Source organism: Canis lupus, chromosome 34, assembly GCF_011100685.1.
Source record: "Canis lupus familiaris isolate Mischka breed German Shepherd chromosome 34, alternate assembly UU_Cfam_GSD_1.0, whole genome shotgun sequence".
NCBI lineage: Eukaryota > Metazoa > Chordata > Mammalia > Carnivora > Canidae > Canis > Canis lupus.
The window spans coordinates 35117610-35128996 of NC_049255.1; the positions used below are offsets into that span (position 1 = coordinate 35117610).

General features: G+C 45.7%; 1 long non-coding RNA gene across 5 annotated transcripts; it reads right to left on the bottom strand.

The window, feature by feature from the left end:
* Positions 1–589: 589 nt before the first annotated feature.
* On the bottom strand, positions 590–10469 carry LOC102153364. 5 transcript variants are annotated; one of them, XR_005383994.1, is made up of 6 exons: positions 10264–10469; positions 9881–9943; positions 9099–9229; positions 7751–7941; positions 5361–5522; positions 590–650 (listed from the first exon to the last, which is right to left on the bottom strand). It is a non-coding gene; the product is annotated as an uncharacterized LOC102153364 (long non-coding RNA). The 5 variants fall into 5 exon arrangements; XR_005383998.1 differs by having other exon boundaries at positions 9085–9229; XR_005383996.1 differs by having other exon boundaries at positions 9881–9968.
* Between the last annotated feature and the right edge of the window lie 918 nt (positions 10470–11387).

Here is an 11387-nt window from a genome sequence, read left to right on the forward strand (position 1 = left end):
CCAGTTTAGAACGACATTCAGAGCCCAGGAGAGTCTCGTTTCTGATGATTTATTTAAAGGTAGAGATATGAACAGATCTCAAATGAAAGGCTGCCACGTGTAAGTCGAAGTTCTGAAGAAATGAAGGTGGTACCAGGCTACGTAGGAGCCTGAGGACTTTCTGGTTTCCAGTTCATGGTGCCCATATAATCCTCCACCTCTCAGGGCCTTGAAGTAAATGGAATGGATATCTGTTGAAATCATCTGATGAAATTACATGGACAAGATAAAAGGAAATAGCAACTTTTTGCCCTCTCTCTTGGCACTGAGGCTCTCTTGGTACAAATACCTTGAAAGTGATCTTCGTATTTAGAAGGTAGACATTACCCTTACATTTGCATGTGACAGGAACTGAGAAATAGCATGAGTTAATCCGAACTTCCAGTTTCTCTTTCTCTCTCTGTTTTAATTTTTTATTTAGATTTGAGAGAAAGAGAGACAGAGATAGCGAGAGAGAGAGCAGGAGCAGGGAGGAGAGAGAGAAGCAGACTCCTCACCGAGCAGGAAGCCTGGTGCGGGGCTCCATCCCAGGACCCGGAGATCATGACCTGAGCCACCCAGGTGCCCCCAGTTTCTCAACTTCTCTTTCTCCCTCCTTCCTTCCTTGTCTCCTGGATGAAATGAGAGCAATGAGAAATTTAAGGTGAGAAATAAAAATCAAACCAGGTGTAGAGCCAACACATGACTATAACTGGGTGTGGTCTACAAATCTGATTCTGAGCTTGTAAGGAGTGGTGGGGGTGGGGTGGGGGAAACGTGGCTAATAACAACCTTTTGAGTATTTGTAAGACAGAAGTAAAGCAGTCGTGGCCCAACGGAAATACCTCTCATGGGTCCTCAAGAAGGAAACACCACGTCATCCTCAACCAATGAAGGATACGTGGCTCTTTCTTAGATTATCCGCTACACAGATGAAGAGCATAATACCAAATTCTGGTGAGGAAAGGGACTCTCCTTGTTTTAAATATGGACATTGATGGTTTCATTTCATCCAAGGAGAAAGTCTAAGGGGGAAAAATAAATATAACATGCCTAGAGGACTGAACAGCCTTCCAGTTCTCCAGGAAATGTTTGATGAATAGCATTCCTCACAACTGTGCTTTGATGAATAGCATTTCTTACAACTGTGCTTTTGATAAGAATTAAAGAATAGAGAGGTTATATCCTGAAGGGCAGAAATTGGATGCAGCTGATTAACAGTGGATGCACATTTCTGACATTTTGATATGTGAACAATAAATGGAGCAGGTGTTATGGTTGGCATCATAAGAGACAACCGTGGAGAGGTGACGCCGGAAGGTCTTCTAGTTCAGGGAAAGGTCTCTCTATAGAATATCCGAGTAGGCGCAGGGTTGGGAGGGTCCCAGTACTTCATGGAAGTCCTTGGAAGTTCCAGTATGGATATGGGTGAAATAATTTTGTAACGTTTATTGGCAGGTTGTTCTCCATTTGCCTAAAATTATGGTAATGCGGTGTTTATCTTACCTATTTTTAAATGTGTAAAACATACTGACTGCCTGGCGTTTGTCCATTCAGGAGAAGGTGACTGAAGCACATGAGGAAAATATTATATAGAGCTTTATTTGACAAGCTGATTTATTTAAAAATCAACAGAGTGGCTAATGGAACTTCAGGGTAGTAATTTCACATTTATATTAACCTTTAATGAGCCCATGTGGTTTCTTTAAAATCTATATTACCTGTGTAAAGAAAACCTATTCATTAGAAATCCAGTCTCTGATTTTGGTAACAGAGCCAATATTCATATCCCACAGAGGCCAATTCTAGTGAGCTTTAAAATCCAAGATATTTAACTTTGTGACTATAAGACTTTATTATCAACACTCATTTCCCATGCTGTCAATGAAAGAAGATGTTGACCACCTACTGTAACTAATTTAACTGGTAAATGGTTGAGACATTAATGGATAAAACAACAGTGTCGTTAATATTTTCTTATGAACATAACTTCTGTACTTATATAAGGCATATTTGTAAGCAACCATTTTATTGCCTGACATCTTAATATATAACTCTATAATTTATTTCTAAAGAAAAATATATATGTCGATTCCAATGGCTAGTTCTGTATTTTTCTGTTAATTTGTAAAAGGAGAATGTCTAACTGGCCTAATTAGTATCAACCCCTCTGGACCAGGACTTTGGGGGTTGGGCTAAGTCTCAGTTATTGCCCAGCCTATGATTCAGGTCCCCATTCCTCATCCATTCGGTGTCCACCCTTTGCTCAAGGAATAGTCTAGGTCACAGCAAAAGACTGTGAGCAGGATGGGTTCTGTTAGAAGAGGATGGAGAAGTTGCTGGCATCATGGTTGATGTGGTTCATATCAGAAGTTTCTAATGTTTCTTTATTGTAAACACCACTTGTGTACAGCCTTGTTTCATATCTTTTTGTACTTTTCCAGTGACTCTGTTAGGATACATCTCTAGAAGAGTAACTATTAAGTCAAAGGATCTGAAAAATGTTTAATTTTGCTATTTAACCATGCCACATTTTTACCATATGTTCATCTCTTACTATTTCACTTACTGAACGCCAAGAACATAATATTCTTCCTTTCCGCGTTGTGTAAACATGCAGGAAATAAAAGTTTTACTTCTGCAATCAGCTCACAAAAATGGTTGAGCCTTACCGCCTTGCTTTCTTCCTTGTTTTTTGGAAACAAAAGATTGATTTTTAATCAATTTTTAATGTCGCGAAAGATTTTTAATATTATGTTTTGGGAAACAGTCGTGTCTCTAGAACTTTTTTTTACTTCAAGAAAAAGGTTAGGGCTGCTTGACTGCTGCTAGGGAGGCTAGAATCCAAGAGAGGGGAAAAAAAAGATAAAATTCCAGTGCTCTTTTTCACTTAATTTTGCAAATTTTGTAAAAGAGTAAAACAACAGAAACAAAAACCACAAGCCCAACTGCCTCAGTGTGGTAGGACAAACTGACAGAGGCTGGAAAGTGGGCCTGGCTCCTTTCTCCCTGGGAAGGCGACGTTTGAGCTGGGTCCTATCTGCCCAAGCGGCTGGTCTGAGGGCTTCTGCAGCCATAGCTGTCCCTCGACCCTTTCAGGTAGAAGAATTCTTTCCTCTACCTTTTTTCTTTTCTTTTCTTTTTTTTCTTTTCTTTTCTTTTCTTTTCTTTTCTTTTCTTTTCTTTTCTTTTCTTTTCTTTTCTTTCTTTTCTTTCTCTTTCTTTCTTCTTTCTCTTTCTTTCAGATTTTATGTATTTATCCATGAGAGACACAGAGAGAGGCAGAGACCCAGGCAAAGGGAGAAGCAGGCCCCATGCAGGGAGCCCGATGAGGGACTTGATCCCAGGACTCCAGGATCACGCCCTGGGCCGAAGGCAGGCGCTCAACCGCTGAGCCACCCAGGGATCCCCCCTCTACCTTTTCTATAGACTTCCCTTGGTGTAGAAGCTTCTCCGACTTGAGAAGGCAGAGATGCGTCTGGACATTTCTTTCAAAGTGCTGATTCCTGCACTCCAACCCCTGCGATTCGAATTTGGCAATTCTGGGGGCCCAAGAGCCTAGATTTTTAGCAAGTTCCTCAGATGACTCTGGTGCAGGTGCTTGGTAAACCCCACTTTGAGAAAAATTGCTTGGGGACTTAATGGGTCCTTCTTGGGTGGGCAGAAATAAAAAGTAAAAATTTTCTATAAAAAATGGTTATACTACTCTTTGTTTCAGTAAGTCGGATCTGGATGCATTTTTTTTTTTTTTAAGATTTTATTCTTCAGTAATAAACACACAACCCCAAGATCAAGAGTTGCATGCTCTACTGACTGTGCTAGCCAGGCACCCCAAATCTGGATGCATCTTGAAGAAGAAATTGAACACTTTTTCCCCAGCACTTCCCTAATAAGAATGCTGCTGGCCCTTGGTTTCTCTTGCTATCCATCCTTTTAAATTAACTCATGTGTCTCACCGTCTTCTACTCCTAACCTCTCTAGTTCTCCTGTTCTTATTGGCCCAGGCCAGAATCCACTGAGGGACTCCAGAGTTTCTCCTGATTCTGCATGAGAAATTAATATTTTGAGGACAAGTCCCTGGGACAGGTGAGGGATTGTGCGAGGAGGCCATTTGGGTGTCTGCCGGGGGGAGGGGGGGATAGACCCGGTTGACATTATCTGGGTTAATTAGGACCTAGTTCTTTGCCTTGATGGTTCAGGCACTTGATTTTGTCAACAGACAAGATTGGATCTGGTTTGTGAGCAAGTTCTATTTATTTATTTATTTATTTATTTATTTATTTATTTATTTATGCAAGTTCCCTTTAACCCAACTCATAGCATCTGCTGCACACAATCAGCCCGGCATGCATTTGTTTACAGCTACAAAGGAACTGGACATTTGCATTGACACAGACCTCTCCACATGCCAGGGGTTTGGTAAGCTCAATTACAATCAGGAATTTGCTTCAGAATAAGGAAGGCGAAATACTCCATTTGCTTTCTGGATCCTTCAAGGCTGATGCATTCATACTCCATAATTGAGATAGCCTTGCTAATCTTGCTGGCCAGTTATGCCCTCTGAGGGAGAGGTTTGTTTTGTAGGTTTGTTAATGCAATCAGGTAAAAAAATATTTTTGAAGATTTTAATTTTAAGTGACCTCTGCTCTTAAGGTGAGGCTCAAAGTCACAACCCCATATGAAGAATCACATGCTCTACCGACTGAGCCAGCCCAGTGCCCCCGCCATTGGGTAAATTTTATTCTGACCAGAGAACTATTTTATTTTATTTGTTATTTTGTGTTTATTTTTTATTTCTTTAAAGATTTTATTTATTTATTAGAGAGAGAGAGTGGAGAGGGGCAGAGGGGAAAGGAGAGGAAGAAGGAGAAAGAACCTAAAGCAGACTCTGCACTGAGCCCAGTGGAGGCTCGATCCCAGGACAGCAAGATCACCACCTGAGCCAAAACCAAGAGTCGGATGCTTAACCAACGGAGGCACCCAGGAGCCCCCAGAGAACCATTCTCTGTCTTCAAAGCGTTTTTGCTTCTCTTGCTTTCCTCCTTCCTTTCTTCCCTTTTTTGGTTCCTTTCTTTTTGTCTGTTTCACAGGTTAATTCCTATTAGCCTTTTCCATCTTCTTATGGGTTGGGAGGTGGGGATGTGGTTTACAGTGACTGAGTCAGACATTTCACAGTTGTTCCTGGGTGTTTCTGCACTATTTCTGCACTACTTCCAGTTTTCTTTTGATTCTCATCTTGACCCTGCAAATCAACTGTACTATTTGTATTTTGTCACAGAAGAAAATCTATTTTTAATTACTGTGAGAGTCACTGGCCACATACAGTGGCTATTTAAACTTACATGTATTAAAGTGAAACTAAAAATTCTTTATCTTCCTCGATTAGCCCCATTTTCAGTATGCAACAGCCACATGTAGCTATGGGCTTCTGATTGGACAGTGTAGATAAAGGATATATCCATCACTGCAGAAATTTCTCTCGGACAACACTGGCCTGGAGACCCCTATATGTAAAAGAAGCAAGAAGTTCTTTTAAATATTTTATATGCCAAAGGCAAAAAAGATGGGATGCTTTAGTAGTTGTTTTTTTTTTTTTTATTTTTGTTTTTGCTTGAGGAATCTAAATTTAGTGAGATCTGGTAGTTAAAACTAAGCCCAGTGATATGTAGAACTAAAGTGGGCAGGTGTTCCTGCCACTATCCCATCCTTCCATTTCTTTCTGACTCTTTTGGTTGCATGGAACAGAAACCTGCTCTGACTAGCTTAAGCAAAAAAGGGGATTCCGTTCAAGGTTGCAGGAGCATCCAAGGGCAGGAGTACAGCTCCGCATGGGAACACACTGGAGCCTACGACTTGAGTCTTACCAGCACTCTATCAGCTCCTCTTTACACCTGCCTCATTTTGGTTTCTCCCGGCCTACCGGCTTACACCGCTTTTCCATGATACAGCAAGCATGACCCCCAAGAGTTCTGAAGGTTATTATTTTCTCCATTCAATACACCAGCCAGGCTAAGGCCAGACTCTTTTAGTGCGCATTGCAAACACCTCTGGGAAGTGCTCGTTGGCCCAGCTTGGCTCAGGTGCCTATTGCTGGTCCAGCTGGCTACGATTGCGTGGAAGGTCAACCGTAGCTTCAGAAGCCCTGCTGTTGTGGCCATGTGGTTCAGAGAGCGGGACGGGAGCCAGGAAAAGACACAATGCTGGGCAGCCAACTCTATGGGAAGCCACTATAATTCTCACTCTACCATTTGGTGGCCCAGAACTCCCTGCTTTGGTCCTTTACCAGAGCTTTCAAACCTCCCTGAGCTATATACATGAATGCATTCTATTTCTACATCCTCCTCTGATCAAAGTTTCCTTATCCATGTGCACCATTATAATAGGATTCCGCTAGGTGACCGATGAATCCGATATAGACAGCAAACCATAGTAAAGATTTCAGATAAAGCCAAAATACCAGTTTTCTCATCTGATAAGTGGGGGTAATATTACCTAACTTGAGACATTGTTGTGAGATTAATAATTATATAATGATAGAGATTAATCATAATAATATGCAATACATTTTCAGTTAAACCTGGATATTAGTAAAAAAAAATATCATGGCAATCTCAAACACTATATCAGAAAGGCAGTGGGGGTGATACAATACTTTGTGACCTTCGAATCAGAGAACATAAACCTTAATCCTATTTTTTTACATACAGATTGATCTTACATACAATTCAGATTTGAAAATCATGTGTATAATATTTTTCACAATTTGAGGGGAAGGATCTACCTGGCTATATGATCTTGAGCACAACTCTCTGCCAGTTTCTTCATCTGTAATAGCTACTATTTTATTGGGTGGTTTTTTTTTTTAAGATTTTATTTATTCATGAGGGATAGAGAGAGAGAGAGAGAGAGAGAGAGAGACACAGTCAGAGAGAGAAGGAGGCTCCATGCAGGGAGCCTGATGTGGGACTCGACCCCAGGACTCCAGGATCATGCCCTGGGCTGAAGGTGGTGCTAAACCATTGAGCCACCCGGGCTGCCCTTATCGGGTGGTTTCGAGGGTTCAATGAGTCATACATAAAATGCTTAGAACAGAGCCTAGAAATAGTAAATATCACATAAATGTTAACATCGGTTACTATTCTTTAATGCATTGTTTCTTAAATTGTGGGTTGCATGCATTAGTGGTGACATGAAATATAAAGAAACAGAATAGAGAGTAGACTATCAGAGAGCAATGCTTCATAGTACCGGTAAGTATTACTGTGGGTTCTGATAAATAGTCCCCAGGCATTGGTACAATGCTACCTACCTATAAGTTTTAATATTTGCTCTTTTTTGGCTAATTTGAATCAGTCCTTATAGCTTATGGGACTGAGCACCAAGAAGAGTGAGAAAATGAAGAATGGAAACTCCAGTGATATGGGTCAAATGCATGTCATACTGACCCCTGTTCCGCCGCTGATCAGCATGGTGGGTTTGGCCCGTAACCTAGACTGTGCCTCAACTTCTCTTTTATTAAAAAGGGAATTTCTTGTATATTTCTCATAGGAAAGTGTGAAGCATTTTGAACTACTTATAGTCAAGCACTACAATTAGACAACACCTCTTGCCTCGCAGGTTTTGAATCATAGCTTGGCAATATGGGGCTAATTATGACTTTTTTTTCTCCTGAAAAAGAGAAAAGGCCTGATTCGCAGTAAGTCAAACTTTGCCACACTTTCTAACCACTCACGGAATTCCTAGAATTGACCATGAAATCCACTTCGTGTGTCTGTTACATTGATTTTAGAGTTTGTTCCAATTTAAGGACTGAAAATTCACACTTCGAATATGATTTTCTCTGTTTTACCCTCTCTGGTTATTATTCCTTTTTGCTTTCTTCCTCAGACTTCCTTTCCGATTTCACAGAGCCTAAGTTAAAACCTGAAAAAAAAAAAAAAGTGCTGCGTGACACTATTCAGGAAGAGGAGGTTAATAGTTTTTAAGCATCTGGTTTTCATCTTATTTAAGGCATGAAAATGGGGATTAGGATCTTGTAGATATAGTATCGATTTGGCAGATAAGAGGAGGAAGCCTAGTCAATGAGGGGAAGACACTTTGCACCAGCAGGGACAGTAGCATTAAACTAATATGAGGCTTAATGTGCACTGGGAGGTGGGGGTAAGGGCGGGAGGGGTGGGGAGGGGGGTAGGTAGGACAAAGATTAAAGTGCTGGGAGGAAGTTAAAGAGCATCAGCTGCGTCATAATTCAGACAAGTTGAAATAAATGAAACGCTACAGAAAAAAATGAAGTGGAAAAGGAAATAGTTGAGATTCTTTTGTGAAATTGAAGGACCTTGTAGCATCTGATTTGCTGATAGAAAATATGTCAAACAAGCTTTTTTGTTGTTGAAGATCAAGGAAAAGGGGAGAAGAGGCACTAGAATCATCAAGCTACAACTGGTTTTTCTTCCTTGGAAAAGAGCACAAGGGGGTGTAAACAAAAACACAAGCCTGTGTTTGTGTGCTCTGTTAACATTTATTTGACCTTTCTTCTTCCCCCTCCTTCATGAAAATAAAATTAATTTACCTTGAGTGTTTGCACTTTACCCCCCATCCTTCTCATTTTCATATTCTTCATAATTAATAGTGGTAGGTCATTACCAATAGATAGGGAAATGGAGACCAGAGGCGAGCATGTGCCCCAAACCATTTATCAGGTCACAGGTCAGGAGTCTTTGAATTTATAACCTCTAAATTCTTGGTTTCTCTTACTACCAGAGCGGCATAACTAACGAAGAAGAAATTCTAGACCCTCTAGTACCAGTTAGTTTGGATCTTGGAGCTGTACTGCTTAGTGGAAGATGAGACAATGGGGAGGCTCCTCCTCCCCTCCAATCATTTGGAATTCTTATTTGCACACAAGCACACACTTAGAGGGGTCTTGCTCAGCTCCTGCTGGCAGCCAACAAGATGAGGTAGGAGGCCATCCGAAACCTACCTAATAGCTATTTACTAACCAGTATTAAGTTGACTTTTCAACACTGACGAAGGCTGTCAGTATACGGGAATTAAAATATTCATTACCTTACAGTGCTTACTTCTTTCGAAGGATTGTATTCTGTGTCCATTTAATTCTGAGATAAAGAACCATTATCATCTGCTTCAGTGTTCTTTATTTCATGGTATACAATCAATTTTGCTGATAATCGCTGACAATCTTTACGTAGGCCTGCAAAAAATCCGGCTTAGAATGAGTCTCCCCATCTGCCTCAGACCTATGTAAATGTACCCTGCTTAGTTTCACTTGTGTTCAAACCTGTACCTTTGAGGCCGAGACCTTGGGAATTCAAGGGCAAAGTGAATTTTAATTCGGTACGTTTTGTACTTTGATGAATAATGGGGGAAAAAATGCCCTCCAAGCTTGATTGGTTCTAGCTACATTTGCCTGTCACTATTTCTCAAACCATTGTACATAAAATAACAGGCACAAAAGATCCTTCCCTCAAAAAAACAGATTCCTGGGGAAAGCAAGTCAAAAGAACAGTAGAGGGGATAATGCGTTTGATTTCTCAAAAGTCTATTTACTGTCCAAGTTATTTTGGTCCTTAGGCCTTTGGACATGCTAGCAAGTAATTATTTTTGTGGCTGATAGAATGAGTACTAAACATTTATCATTAATTGCAGTTTGGAATCACTTTAAAAAAAGAGAGAGATGTCATTTTGGTTCCCCCCAAATTGTTTGTTCTCGAGGGACACGAGCCAGGTGCCAAGAGTTGACCGGACGCCAGGCCTCGGGACTGTCCAGTCTTCCACTTGGGATGTGCAGCCGGGCCTTCTAGATATATTCTCGCGGTTAGAAAAATCTATCCCCCAGACTCACAGATGCTGTTCTCCCCCCACTGGTTCTGCACAGAACATCATTATCTTTGCCGAGCTTCTGTCTCTATGGCAATAACAGATGGGAAGTGCTGCGGAATTATTCATGTTCAGCAAAGGAGGCAGTCAGGAGGGAGGGGAAGGTGGGGGGTGGGCGAGGGGGCACGACCCGGGAGCACGACGCTGGGGGCGGGAGGCAGGGGACGTGGGAGGTTTGCGAGCCTCCGGGAGGCCTCCAGGGAGGAAAAAGGCCTCGGAGCCCGGGGCCCTTCGCAGCCGGCTGGCTCCACCCGCGGACCCCGCAGAAGCGACCTCGAAGCGGTCAAACCAGGAGAAATTGGACAAAAATGGGCGAAAAGGGGGGGGGAAAGAAAAAAGAAAACCAACCCCCCGAGACGAAGCCCGAGTCCTCTGAATTCTGTGCAGTGCAACTCGGGGGCCTATTTCGGTTCCTGATCGTGCGGTGGGGGTGGAGAAAAGGGGATTTCTCGGCGTTTCGAAATGGGACGGAGCACGTCGGCAGAGTTCAGCAGGCTGCTCGGCCACCCGGGGCGCACCCACCCGGGGCGCACCCACCCGGCCCTCGGCTCGCCCCGGGGGCCCCGCGCACTCGCCCCGGCCGCGCCTGCACCGCGTTCCGTGTCCCCCTCGAAAGCCCTCCGTGGGCGGCGGGGAGCGGGGGGCGTCCCGGGGAGCCGGGGGGTCCCGGGGGGGCCGAGGGGGGGCCCGGAGGCGCGGGGGGCAGACGCGCTCGCTCCGGGTCCCGCCGGGCCGGAGGGCGCAGGGCGCAGGGCGGAGGGAGGTCAGGCCGGGGAAGGCGTCCGGGCGGGGGCCGCCGAGGCGGGGCGGGGCGGGGCGGGGCGGGCAGCTGGCGGGAGGCCCCGCGGGGGGGGGGGCGGGCGGGGCGGGGCGCGGGGCCCCCGGCGGGGCGCTGCAGGGCGGCCGCCACCCGGCTGCCTCCGGGGCGGGGCGGGGCGGCCCAGCTGCGGCCTCGCGGGGGGAGGGTCGCCCGTGCCTGACCTCGGGCGGCGGCGCCTCCGCCCCGCCGGCTGCTGGGGTCGCGCACAGTGCACGGCGCGGCCGCCCCGCCCCTCCCCTCCCCTGCGCGCCCCCCGCCCCCGCCCCCTCCCCGTCCCCCTCCCCCTCCCCCGGCGCGCGGCAGCCGAGCGGCCGGGGCGCCCCCGGGTCTGGCCGTCAGCGCGGAGCAGCGGGCGGGGCGGGGCGGGGCGGCGGCGGCCCCAGACAGCCGGCTGGGCGACTCGAGGAAGGAAGGAGGGCGGGCGGCGGGCGGCGGGCGGCGGGCGGCGGGCGGGGGTGGGGCGGGGAGGGCACATCCTGTCTGCGCCGGGTGCACCGCAGACAGCGCCGCGCGCCAGCCGCCCAGACGGCGCGCGAGGAGGCCGGGGCGCGGGGGCGCGCCTGGGGCGGGGGCGCGGGGGGCGGGCGCGGTGGGCGGGGGCGGGGCGGGCGCGGGAGCCCCAGTAGCCAGACGGCGCGCGCCCGGGGGGGGG